The following is a 13,280-nucleotide window of genomic DNA, read 5'->3' as shown; positions in this document are numbered from 1 at the left end:
ACCACGTCCAGCTAATTTTTGTATTTTTAGTACAGACAGAGTTTTGCCATGTTGGTTAGGTTGGTTTTGAACTTCTGACCTTAACTGATCACCCACCTCGGCCTCCTAAAGCGCTGGGAATACAGGCGTGAGCCACCTTGGCCAAAATATTTTTCTGTTTCCAAACATTTTACATGAGAGGAAAGTGGAGAATAAATTATCTGACACTCTACTGTAAAAAAAAATCTTTGTGCCTCTCTTCTTTTCATCTTTCCTAAGTGCACATATTACCAAAATGTCTTTAGGTTGAGGTCTCCCCGTGAAAACTTTACAGGGTGTTGTGTCCTCAGCCACCCTCCTGTCTTTTCCTAGTCCTGGCATTTTAGAACTGTCTGGGGATGACCCAGGATACCCACTGTGGCCATGTCTATTGGAGGGTCTAGTGAGTATCAGCCCCAGGGTCATCTCATCCCCAAGGACAGCCCGAGGTAGGGGGTAGAGTCTCTCATGGGAGCAGCTGGATGCTCTTGGCCTTAGAGGAATCTCCTGGTATAGTTTCATCTAAAATGGTGACCCCTTAGGGTTATTAAAATTTTAGGACATTAAAATGAATGGACAATACAACGTAATGTCATTAAAGCTAGGTTATTGAAACTGTTCCTCCAGCCGGAGCTTTTATTCCTCGGAGACACATTGACGATCCGCAAATGGGATGCTGATATTGAGAGGAAAAGGCAGAAATGATTTCTGCTTTCTAGATTGTCTCAGACTTGCGAAGAGAGAAAAATTGTCCCAAAGGACAAGGTAACCCACCCCAGAGAGGATGTGCAAGAACCTGAATATGAAAATGCACTTAAGGCACACAGGAGGGCAAAGAGCAGTGCGAGTGCCTCCTAGGTGGTCACTGAGTGCTTTACTGAACAGGATGGGTGTCCCGAGGAATAGAATGGCCTGCCGTGACATTTAGAAAGGTCTGTGTTGGAGTCAGCAATGCCTCTCCCTGAGTTTGTTACCTTGATAAGGCTTGTCCGCTTATTTGAGTTTCAGTTTTTCATTGACTATAAGATACATGTTGTCAGTACAGCTTGAAAGATAAAGGTACTATTTCCAAAGTAGCAAGGTAAAATGACGTATATATTTTGCTAAAAATTCATATTTATTCCTTCCCCAGAGTGAGTGTAGTAGGTTTTAAAGGTCTGTTCTTTTTAAGGGTAATTTCAAATGGAATTGTAGGACTTAGCTTTGTCAATGCTACTGGTGAAATAAAAGTATGATAGATAAATTGATGATTTACAAAGATTCACCAAAATGTCAGTTCCCCTCTTGTAGCATGGTGAAGAATTTATGACAGTGGATACATCTGTATCCTCTTATCTGGATATCTGAGGGGTTTTTTGGTGTTGTTTTTTTGTTTTTTTGGAGACACTGTGTTGCTCTGTAGCCCGGCTGGACTGCTGTGGCACCATCTCTGATTACTGCAACCTCTGCCTCCCGGGTTCAAGTGATTCTCCTGTGTCAGCCTCCCGAGTTACTGGGATTATAGGCACCCACCACCACACCCAGCTAATTTTTGGTTTTTTTAGTAAACACGGGGTTTTAGGCCTGGCACGGTGGCTCATGCCTGTAATCCCAGCACTTTGGGAGACCAAGGTGGGCAGATCATGAGGTCAGGAGTTCCTGAGTTCCAGAGCAGCCTGGCTAACATGGTGAAAAACTGTCTCTACCACAAATACAAAAATTAGCTGAGCCTGGTGGCAGGCACCTGCAATCCCAGCTACTAGGGAGGCTGAGGCAAGAGAATTGCTTGAACCCGGGAGGTGGAGGTTGCAGTGTGCCAAGATCTTGCCACTGCACCCAAGCCCAAGCGACAATGCAAGACACCATCCTCACACTTGACATAAACCCTGGCTGCAGAGTAAAATCAATCACTTGTGGAGATTTTTTAATATAATGATGTGTCAATTTCAACCATGGATAAGGCCATTTAGCCTTAGTAAGACCTATCGTGTTAAGATTGTGCCTGTTTTGCAAAATTTCATGTCATCATCCCACTTGTTATTCAGGAAACGTTTTCTCTTGAGTTTTAGGTTCAGTACTGAGGCTCCTTGATGGACAATACATTTTCCAATTCTGAGGACAAGGCAGAGGAAGCCCCCTCTGTGAGAACTTTCATTTTGCTTCTGGAAAAGTACATTGAATCAAATATAGGAAAGGCTTGCATGGTGGCTGACAGGTTCGCCTGCTTTATCATGCTGGTGTTTTATCTTCTGGACAGAAGTAAAAGGAACACAGCTATATCTGCCTCTGTGTAATAACTCAGGACTTACCTGAGTAAACTCTGGGGTGTCATGAGATGAACTGCTACCTCCACTTAGAGAGGCTTCAGGGACAAAATTTCAAGAGATTTCTGAGGGATAGAAGAGCAGGGCTGCCTTATTCTCGGATCCCAGGTAACTACTCAGAGACCGAGGCAAGGGCTGGGGACACCCAAATGCATATACTAGGTGTCTTTGATACAGCCTCCATTTCCTTGCTAAATCTATGCAATGACACACTGAGAAATCTGGCGAGTGGGGCTGAAGATCCCTGATGTGTCAGTTCCAGGGTTGGATGGAAACAAGTGGTTTCAGTGGACATTGAAGTAAAGGGAGGTGAGCTGTGAGGAAAGAGCCGTCGAAGACTGGGGAGACTCGGAAGTTGGGGTAGAATGTCGACCCATAAGCCAAGGAGTGCAGATGCACATCGATTTGTTAGGGCTGCATAAATGGAAGAAGGACTTCACCAACACACTAAGTTTTTTCAACAACCGATTGTATTCTTTCAATATTTGTAAGTATTGATCTTTTGGAAATGTTTAATGAGATTTCTTATATAATTCTGCATTCAATTTATGCCCAGGTCACTTTGCTATTATACATTTATGTGCTGCATTTTTATGAATAGACGTTTTCTCAAATTTCTTAATTATTTTGCTAAACTATGTGTTAAGAGTTTTTTCTAGAGGTCCACCTTCTTGACTCACTTTTCTGATGAGAAATCTATCAGGTTTCTCCACAGTGATTTTCAAATTTGATAGCTCCTCAAGGTGAGAAGCTTAATGTCAACTAAGAAATGAATTACCACTAAAGAATCTTCTCCTTTCAAGATGCTAACCGTGTTTTGTCCAGTGTGAAATCTCACATGTACCACAAGCGTTACTCTGTGAAGAAAGGATTTCTCATGATTTTTCAAGGCATAACTTCTCCAGTAAGAAGTGTTTGGTATTCCAAGAGAATTCATTGCCCTTGGAAAGACTTTCCCTTCTTATTTAGCTTATAAAGGATTTCCTTTCTTATTTTCCATTTTAGCAGCATTTTATCACTGTGTTTTCTTGTGAACATCAAGCCTAGTGCTTGGCTGAATGTTTATTCACAGAAAATACAAATAAAAGGTTCATCCAAGTAAAGTTTTCTTAGGTTATTTGACAACAAATTGCACATAAAAACATTTTCACACTGAACACAGGGCTAGAGATTCTCTACCTGAAAGTCCCACACGTTTTAAATTATTAAAACTGTTGCTGAAGACTTTTAGTTTATCATGTTGACAGTTTCAGCTCTCTCGTGTCATTTATGATCAGATCACTAACAAGTCTTTGGTACACACATGTCGTACAATTTCTCTTCCATATGAATTTGTTGATGTGGACTGAAGAATAAAGGCAACTGAAGTAACGTCCATGTTGGGTATAGTAATTCTTCAAAATGTGGGTCCTTTGGCATGTTTAGATGTTACACTACAGCTGAAGTCTCTTCCATATTCCTTACGTCCATCATTCCTAACACCATGTCATCTAAAGTCAGAATATGTTCTGAAGACATTTATAAGTTTCTCTCCAGGGTGAATTTTCTGATGTTATTTAAGATTAGTACGTTGACTGAAGGCTTTCCCACATAAATGGCATTCATATGGCTTTTCTCCAGTGCATGTTCTCTCATATCATCTAAGGTCAGAAGATAGACTAAAGGCTTTCCACACATAGAAGACAAGCATGTGGTTTCTCTTCAGTGTGAATTCTTGTGTGTCCTCTAAAGCCAGAGCTTTGACTAAAGACTTTCCCACTTTTATCACATTCATAACACTTTTATCCAAGGTGAGTTCTCTCATGTCTTCGAAGGTTAAAGGATTGAATAAAGCCTTTCCCACACTGATGACACTTCTACGGTCTCTCTCCCGTGTGAGTTTTCTCATGTCTTCTAAGGTGAGGACGCTGAGTGAAGGATTTTCCACATAGATGACATGCATATGGCCTGTCTCCAGTGTGAGTCATCTTGTGCCGTCTAAGGTGAAAGCAATTAGTATAGGCCTTTTCACATATATTACATTGATATGATTTACCTTTAGTATGAATTTGTTTATGTGGTTTAGGGGACAACTGATTACTAAGGGATTTTCCACACTGTTTGCTGACGTAGGGTTTCTTTCCACTCTGAGTTAACAAACACTGAGTCATTGTGGAACTGTGAGTGCAATCTTCTCCCAAATCATTACATTCAAAGGGATCCTCCAGAATGAGGGAGTTCTCCTTTAGAGACAAAGATTAAAAGCTCTTAATGATTTACCGACATACATCTATACATTCATTTCACCACCTTTGAATCCTAGACCAACCATTCAGTGGTAGAGCCCAGTTGAAATGTTTCCAATGTTACTTGTGTGAAAGGAAATTAAATTTTGGCACCCCAAACTCATTTAACCAAAGGGAAAAATCAAGCTGGGAACAGGGTCACACAAACCTGCCTCCCCCTTCTGGTTCCTAAATAATATGGCTACAAGATGAAAAGCTACATGCCTCCCCCATATTTTGCCCACAAGGAGATTCCTGATGAGCTGTTAAAATTACACCATGACAATGCAAACTGATAGCTTGTCTTTACAGGCGCAGTCATCCCCAGTTCACCAGACACAAATGCATATCCAATTGTTTCCCTGCCCCATTTTGCCTATGTTGTCTTATATAAAATGCAGCTTTCCTGCATTATTCCTCTGCCTCATTTGTTTATGTCATCTTATGAAAAAAAATCCAGATTCACTAAGCCAGAAAAATTCATGAATGACTATTTTTTTCTACCCAACTTTTACATGAAAATTGTGTACTTCTCAATATCCCACCCTTTCCCCCTTTAAATTTGGAGAAAATTATCTTTGGAGAAAGGTATACACCTGTTCCCCAGGTGCATGTCCTTAACTCTGGCAAATACATCTCCTAAAATGATTGAGACTTGTCTCGTCATTTTTCTCGATTGACACTTGCGTACACATTGTCTCCTGCAGACACAGATATTTTCTCTTTTGTAAGATCCCAACTGCAGAGTTGTTCCATTGATTGTGATGATATCAATATCTTTCAAAGTCTGAGCATGAGTAATGTGTATGCACTTGTTCTATTTTAAAGATCTCATGTTATGGTTTACAACACAGGTCACTTTATTCACTGAATTCAAAGTATCAAATTTTTTTTTTTTTTGCTTAGAAAGCACTTAGTGCCAGCCTAATTACACTCAGGTGACTGTGCGTCATTACTAACTTAACCCATTACCAGATCTTTAACTTAGATGACTGGTGTACAGAGCTATAAAACTCACCATTGTCATACCGGTGGATGCATCTTTTCTGATAGGATGCATGGTTATCGTGTGTTTTTTCTTAAGGGCACTTTCCTTGTCTGAAATAATTGAAAAATAAATTGTTACCTTGGTATTATGGTAATAAAATTGTTTGAAAAACCACAAGGCCTGTTTACTTTTTTTCAAAAATTGACACTTAGATGTGGCAAATGTGTCAAATGAAGAAAATACTTCAATAGAACAGAAGGTACAGCGTCAGCAATTAGAAAAGAGTCTTAAAATTAAAAAGTGAAAAGATTTAAAATGGACATGAGATATCAGGCAGGTAAATAGAGGGATAGTCTTCACAGGGGTATCGGTAAAAGAGTCAGCATGTGACAGTTTAACCCCAACGAGTACATGAATTATCCTTTTCCTGAAAGTAAAAGAAAAGGCAAGAGGACACAAGAGTAGCATCTGACATATGAACAAAAATGATGATACCATCTAAGGAATTCTGCTCCAGTAGCTTAACCTACATTTTAGAAATTACCACTCATTTAATAAAACCTCTCATTAATATTTGACTGATATTATTCATTGACAAAGCACCTCCTCCTATTAGAGCACAGGACCCTGTTGCTTACCCAGATTCTGGCCTTGGAGAAATTCTCTTCCTTCCCGCCAGAGCTCTTTTCCTTCCTCCAGCTGCAAAGTTATATAGGATTTGCTTATCTGGTACCCTGTTAGTGGAAACAGTACATGTGTTTTGAGTTCACTGTCAATAAATGTGCATTATCACCAACTGTAAGGCAGGCTATCAAGGAAGAATAAAACAGTGAAGGTCAGCTCAGGCCACAAGACCTAGAACACAGAAAACTCCCCAGGATTTTTTTGACCCAACATGAGACTAGAAAATAAATCCAAATGAAAGGTCCATCAGGAAAAGGAAATTCAAAACAGTCAGGACCTATGAATGCTGAGTCCATGCCTAAGTTCCAAGACACAATGCAGAATACACAGTCTTTTCAGAAAGAGATTAATTAAACCTCTGCACAGTATGTTTATTATTATTCTCATGCAGAACAAAAAAAAATTGATTTACAAAAATAATTGATGTTCTATACAGAAAAGATATTGCTATTGTTTTCACTAATTGGTCTCAGCCTAAGCATAGCGACTAAAGCAGAAGAGTTATTTAGAAAATATTAAATTTAATACATTGAAAATATTCATTAGGCCGGGCGCGGTGGCTCAAGCCTGTAATCCCAGCACTTTGGGAGGCCGAGACGGGCGGATCACGAGGTCAGGAGATCGAGACCATCCTGGCTGACACGGTGAAACCCCGTCTCTACTAAAAAATACAAAAAAACTAGCTGGGCGAGGTGGCGGGCGCCTGTAGTCCCAGCTACTCTGGAGGCTGAGGCAGGAGAATGGCGTGAACCCGGGAGGCGGAGCTTGCAGTGAGCCAAGATCACGCCACTGCACTCCAGCCTGGGCGGCAGAGCGAGACTCTGTCTCAAAAAAAAAAAAAAGAAAAGAAAATATTCATTAAGTTCTCAGGTCTGTTCTGAGTATTAGACACTGAGTACCAAGGAAATCATGAAATCCTTGTCAAGATTACATTCTAATTGAGTGACAAACTAAATAAAACAAAACAAAATAAAATAAAATAAAGATATTTCTTTCAGACAGATTTAGAGAGCTCAAACTTTTTCAGATAAGATCTGTGAGAGAATCAGAGAAGAGATTAGAGTTAGATATGGGGAAGCTGTTCCAACACTTATTGAATGAATGAGTCAATGTGTGTCTACATACATATGTGAATGTTGAGGGACTCACCGAGGGACACCAGGTGACTGTTGTTTTCCAGTCACCAACAACTGGATGTGTCCATCCAGTTCTCTTGGATGTGTCCATCATGGCCCACTCTTCCTGCGTGAAGTCAATAGCTACATCTTCAAAAGTCACTTTCTTCTAAAACATCACAGACACTTTAGTTTAGACAGAGAATCCCTTTTAACGTCCAGAGGAGGAAGGCTGAGATGACATAGGTAGGAGCTGGGTATGCAGAATTCCCAGTGTTTTAGGTTCCAGCCAGTTCATTCTCAATACTAAGCTGGTATCTGCCTTTCCGATTCATTCACAGAGACGTACCCACTCTTAATCCATTAAACTTTACTATGAAGAAATATCACATGAGGTGTGGCATAATATAGCCCAGATATTTTTCAGTAATGTGTTAATCACCTGTACATAACTGATTATAAAATTTTCGCTTGAACCTTCATAAATAAAACAAATTTACCATGAATTTCAAGAAAATTACAGAGTAGTCACAAGACAAATAACCACGATTTACTACTTTTTAAACATGACCGTGATTAAATAAATTATTTCTCTAGATAAACCACAGGTTTCTCACCAATCAAATGGTTAAAAGACCTATTATGTGCTTTGAATAATCTAACGAAGTAATAGAAAACATGTTTCCTATCTAGCAAATATTTATTAAATACATGTCATTGGTCCCTTATTCATTAAAAAGTTAGAAAGTAATGAACCAGACTCCAGCATTCTTCAGAACTGAACAAGTTTTACGCAGAATATAGGATTCAATTTATACATAGAGTCACTCTAATGTTATGTCATTCAGGTGTTCATGACAAAGCTTGAAGACAGTCGAGCAGCACAAGACAAGACCGCTGAGGCTGGTACACTGAGGAAGTCTTAGTCTGGTGATTCCTGTGATATGAAGCTTCCTGTTCTCAACTTTCTCTGGGCAATCCAAACATCAGTTATCACTGCCTCTCTTTTAACTTTACCTTGTCACTTGGCTTGTTCAAGGATAAAAAGACCTCTTTACTGTTTTGCTTTTTTCTAACCAGCCCTTATGAAGCATTTCCACAGAACCCTAAATTGTACTCTATCTACTATATTCCTTCTCCTGAGTGTGCAACCATAATTAATTGTATTTCTTATATGTTACTTTCAGTTACCAGAAGGTGAAAAGGTTAATTATCAAAAGGTAAAATGAATGGGTATAAGAATAATAATGACTTCTTTAGTTGTCCTTTTGCAAAGTTTTTAAAAGCACAAATATATTTTATCAAACTCTCCTTTTTCCTCAGCACTGTGCAGCTCTTGCCCAAGGCCTATCACACGGGATTTATTGAACTCAGCTGCTAGAACATCAGCCTCATTATTGGGCTGTGATCTTCTGCTCTTCACGCATCTCTATTGCCTGCATTCATCAAAATCCTAAGTCTATTTCAGCCAACGGTACAGTTAATGGGTCAATTATTTCCCTATGAGGTTATAGGATGGATAGAAGAAAAAGAAATACATAAATGAGACCTCTCATGTCTTTTTTTGTAAATAGCCTGAATAGGGGCTGGAATAAAGTAGTGTAATATTAGAAATTATATTGATAATTTAGGAATCTTTGACACATGATACCCAACCTAGAGTCCTGAGAAAACTTAATTGGAGGCCAGATACCTGAAAGTCTCCTGATTGCATTTGGAACACCCAGGCTGGATGGATTTTACATCATGAAAACAAACAAACAAAAAGAATAAAAATGAAACACCCATGCGAACTGCAGAAAACTGCCCATTTGCCAGCAATATGGGTGTCATTTCAGCAGAAAGAGGCATCCCCCACTCACTAGTGAACGCATTGTCAAGAACTCAGTCTCTCTCTGTCTTCTTCTGGATTTCCACTTGCAGACACTTCAGGCACTAAAAAAAGCTGAGGTTGGAGAAAGAACACGTGAGACACCAGCCTTGTACACAATTTTCAGACCAACCTGTGATGAAAAGCCAGACCTTCACTGAAGTGTGACACCACCTGCACCACAGCCTGACCAATAGACACAAACACACAGAGGCCTCTCCTCTTTCCCCAAGGTCAAAATTAGGAAGCCTATGACTATGGTTTCTGACAAAGAAGGAACACAGATATCTTGTGAACGAGAACATTAAAAGCACTGAGTTTTGTATGTTAATTGACACAAGTCCAGATATTCAATTCCCTCACTGATTTTAAAATACAGGGATCCCTGACTCTGCCCACATGTGGAATATGATTTCCACCTGTAGATAAACACTGTGGGATTTCTCAGATTTTATTATCCCAGCTTTATCCCCTAGCAATGTTTCTCCAACACCCATCACAGCCTTCTGAAGCCTTACTCCACTTTTACTTTCTCTCAATTTCGACTTTTGTATTTCCCCTTGGAACTTGGAAATCAATCAAGTAAGAATCTGTTTTAGGGTCAAGTGCGGTTGCTCTTGCCTGTAATCCCAGCACTTTGGGAGGCCAAGGCAGGTGGATCACCTGAGGTCAGGAGTTCGAGACCAGCCTGGCCAAAATGGTGAAACCCCATTTCTACTAAAAATACACAAATTAGCTGGGCATGGTGGTGCTTGCCTGTAATCCCAGCTACTCAGGAGGCTGAAGCAGGAGAATCGCTTGAACCCAGGAGGCAATTACAGTGAGCCGAGATCCTAACACTGCACTCCAGCCAGGGCGACAGAGCAAGACTCTGTATCAAAAAAAAAAAAAAAAAAAAAAAAATCTGTTTTAGGATGGGGATAATCAATTCAGGAATTTATTTCACTTGGAGGGTCAACACTCCCATCCTGCTGATCTAGCCCTTAAAATCCCCTGCATCAGAAATTCGCAGCAGTACCCTGGGTCATGGTGTTTCTGTCCTGTGTATACAGTCACAATCCTCTAAGATGCTCAGAAAATACAAAATGACTTAGGGCTGAGAGAAATGTAGCAGCTCAATCTGATATTTTACTAAGGTGGTATCTAAAATTCTTGCAATCATGGTTTATGTTAGTCTTTGTTAGTTGCAATATCTCTGATTATCATGATACATATTTGCTGAGAAATACTGATGTCCATGTGTATATTCATACATAGATATGTAGGTATATAGATGGATATGTTTATATGAATGCATGTGTTTGAGATGGGGGAAAACATGCATGTATTATTTCCCTGCTAAAAATAAAAAAATTAAATATATTTTATGTACAAATGATAATTATGTTTCATAAACAAAAAATTGACCCATTTGTACATGAAGTCCAGGAAAAATAAAAAGGGTAACTTTGTATTAATTGTGATGTGCTTACAGATATACATAAATTTCCTTATTTAACCCTTATAATAACCCTGCTGATGATAGTTTATTTACCAGTTCAATAAATGATCAACAGAGTTTGAAAAATATGACAAAATTACAAAACTAGAAAATGACACAGCAATATTTTTAATTATATTCTGCCTTGTCACTGCCTCTTCTTGCTTTTTTACAAAATTACTCCCCTAACCAAGGTTCTCTATGATTCTGGGGACTGCAGGATTTAGACCCCAGTTCCCAAACTTCACTGTGTCTATTTTTACTGCCACATTTTAATGCACATTTACAGACTTCAACAAGCACTTTTCAATATCAACTTTTTTCTTATTCCTTGGTCTATTTCCTACATCTGTTTATCAAGGCTTCAGTAACATATGACTCCATCTGCCTGTCCCTTCCATGAATGTACCTGACAGTACATGTATTATGTAGTCTATAATTCAAGCAGAACAGATATTCCTTCAAAAAAATAAGATATTAGAGAATGCCTACAAAGCTTCAGTGAAACCAGCTGTAACCCTTAATATTATTACCATGTAAACTCTTCCTCGAATATCAAAATAAGATTTGGACTTTAGAGAATATTTGTGTGTGACTATAACCCAAACATGAACTAAAAGTAATTTAAATGGTCATATACAGACTGTGCCAGGGACAAACAAGGACAAATATTATAAGAAAATCAAAGCACACTTATTTCCTAAAGGACTCTTGTGTGGAATCTATAAAAACTATTTCAAGATATAGAGATTAAATATATTTCAAAACAGACACATACACAAGCCATCTTTAGGATAAATTTTTTAAAACTTATGTTATGGGTCTAAAATTTTCATTAATTCATGGAAAAAATGTATTGACAAACTTCTCACCAGAGCAGGAATAACAACTTACGTATTTGGTGACTTCAAGATGAGAGCCTGCACAGCTTAGTATCTCCCTCCAGATCTCTCTCTCTCTCTCTCTCTCTCTCTCTCTCTCTCTCTCTCTCTTTTTGTTTTTTGACAGAGTTTCACTCTTGTTGCCCAGGCTGGAGTGCAATGGTGAAATCTCAGCTCACTGCAACATCCACCTCCCAGGTTCAAGCTATTCTCTTGCCTCAGCCTTCCAAGTAGCTGGGATGACAGGCATGCGCCACCACGCTTGGCTAATTTTGTATTTTCAGTCGAGACGGGGTTTCTCCAATTTGGTCAGGCTGGTCTGGAACTCCTGATCTCAGGTGATCCACCCGCCTCAGCCTCTCAAATTGCTGGGATTACAGGCATGAGCCACAGCGCCGGCCCAGATCTCTTAAAAAGTCATGAGGAAGGAGCCATTCTGCATCCTCAATATTACCTTAATATTTTTAGGACACCCATAACAATTAAGAGGCTGACTTGTGACTTCCTAGCCCTTTCAGGGCTATTTAGGCCCACCTTAGTGAAGTATTAGGAATGCAGCATTAGGTCTCAAGTTCCTGGACACCAAAACCATGTTCTCCAACAGATCTTCAGTAAAAATAGCTGATGTCTATATTCTTTTGCCTGTCCTTTCCCTTCCTTTTAATTCAGAACTGCGGTCTCAAAAAGTGCTATTATTTAGTAGATTCTCTCAATTCTCAACACCAGCACTATACAGTGTTGAGTAACATCTCAGGTGCTAGGGAAACAGCAGCTGACATTCTAGTAAAGCACAAATAGAAAAGCAAAGATCACCACAGAGTAAAAGAGAATAGATTTTTTAAAAGTATGAAACCAAAACGAATATATATCAGATTACACTATAAATGGAAAATCCTATTATCTTGACTGGATTGCAAGTCAAAACCTCTCATGGCTTCCAACATCCAATATATTCAAAGCAGTTCAGGAATGGCGAAAGTGGAATGGAATTTAAAATTATTCTAAGGTTGCATGTGTGAAAGCACCATGCCCTGAAACAAAATATTTATTTTTAAAGCGCATAATGAACACTTCATACAAAGTTTGTGTAACCAGAGAAAAAATCTCATATTTTTTAAAAAAGGAATATGCAACATATTTACATATAATAAAATAAAATTAAACTAAAATAACAGCAATGGAAGACACAATCTGACCTCTGAAAATCAAGGGAGAAATCTCTTTTGAATAAACTTGGCACAATTTTTAAAGTAAGTTATGAAAAATAATAATACCTGAATATAGTATGTAAAAGTACCAACACAATAAAGCTAAAACAATATCCGTGGAAAAATTACTTGCTGTACATTATTTTTAAAAAATGATCTAAGTACTTTCCTCAAGAAGGTAAATGAATGAAATTTAAAAATTGCCTGAGAAAATCTGTGAAAGGAAATGAATATAGAGAAGCAGAATATAATTTAACTATAAACCACACAAATAGAATTTAAAAATAAGGCCGGGCGCAGTGGCTCATACCTGTAATCCCAGCACTTTTGGAGGCGGAGGCAGGCGGATCACCTGAGGTCAGGAGTTTGAGACCAGCCTGACCAACATGGAGAAACCCTGTCTCTACTAAAAATAGGAAACAAAACAAAACAAAACAAAACAGGCGGGCGTGGTGGCACAAGCCTGTAA

The 13,280-nt window shown here is 38.9% G+C and overlaps 1 protein-coding gene and 1 pseudogene across 2 annotated transcripts in view; one reads left to right on the top strand and one right to left on the bottom strand.

Moving 5' to 3' along the window:
- The window catches only part of LOC144330715 (SH3 domain and tetratricopeptide repeat-containing protein 1-like), a 397,029-nt gene that overhangs the window by 318,772 nt on the left and 64,977 nt on the right, over positions 1-13,280 (top strand). The gene's annotated exons all lie outside the window — the stretch shown is intronic.
- Positions 3,843-9,246, bottom strand: LOC106995630 (zinc finger protein 705D-like; annotated as a pseudogene). Its single transcript, XR_013396861.1, has 5 exons — positions 9,235-9,246; positions 7,407-7,541; positions 6,212-6,307; positions 5,604-5,683; positions 3,843-4,543 (listed from the first exon to the last, which is right to left on the bottom strand). The product of XR_013396861.1 is annotated as a zinc finger protein 705D-like (transcript).

The sequence above is a fragment of the Macaca mulatta genome, chromosome 8, assembly GCF_049350105.2.
Source record: "Macaca mulatta isolate MMU2019108-1 chromosome 8, T2T-MMU8v2.0, whole genome shotgun sequence".
Classification (NCBI taxonomy): domain Eukaryota; kingdom Metazoa; phylum Chordata; class Mammalia; order Primates; family Cercopithecidae; genus Macaca; species Macaca mulatta.
The sequence above is the reverse complement of the archived record's forward strand: the minus strand, read 5'-3'. Positions and strand labels throughout refer to the sequence as shown.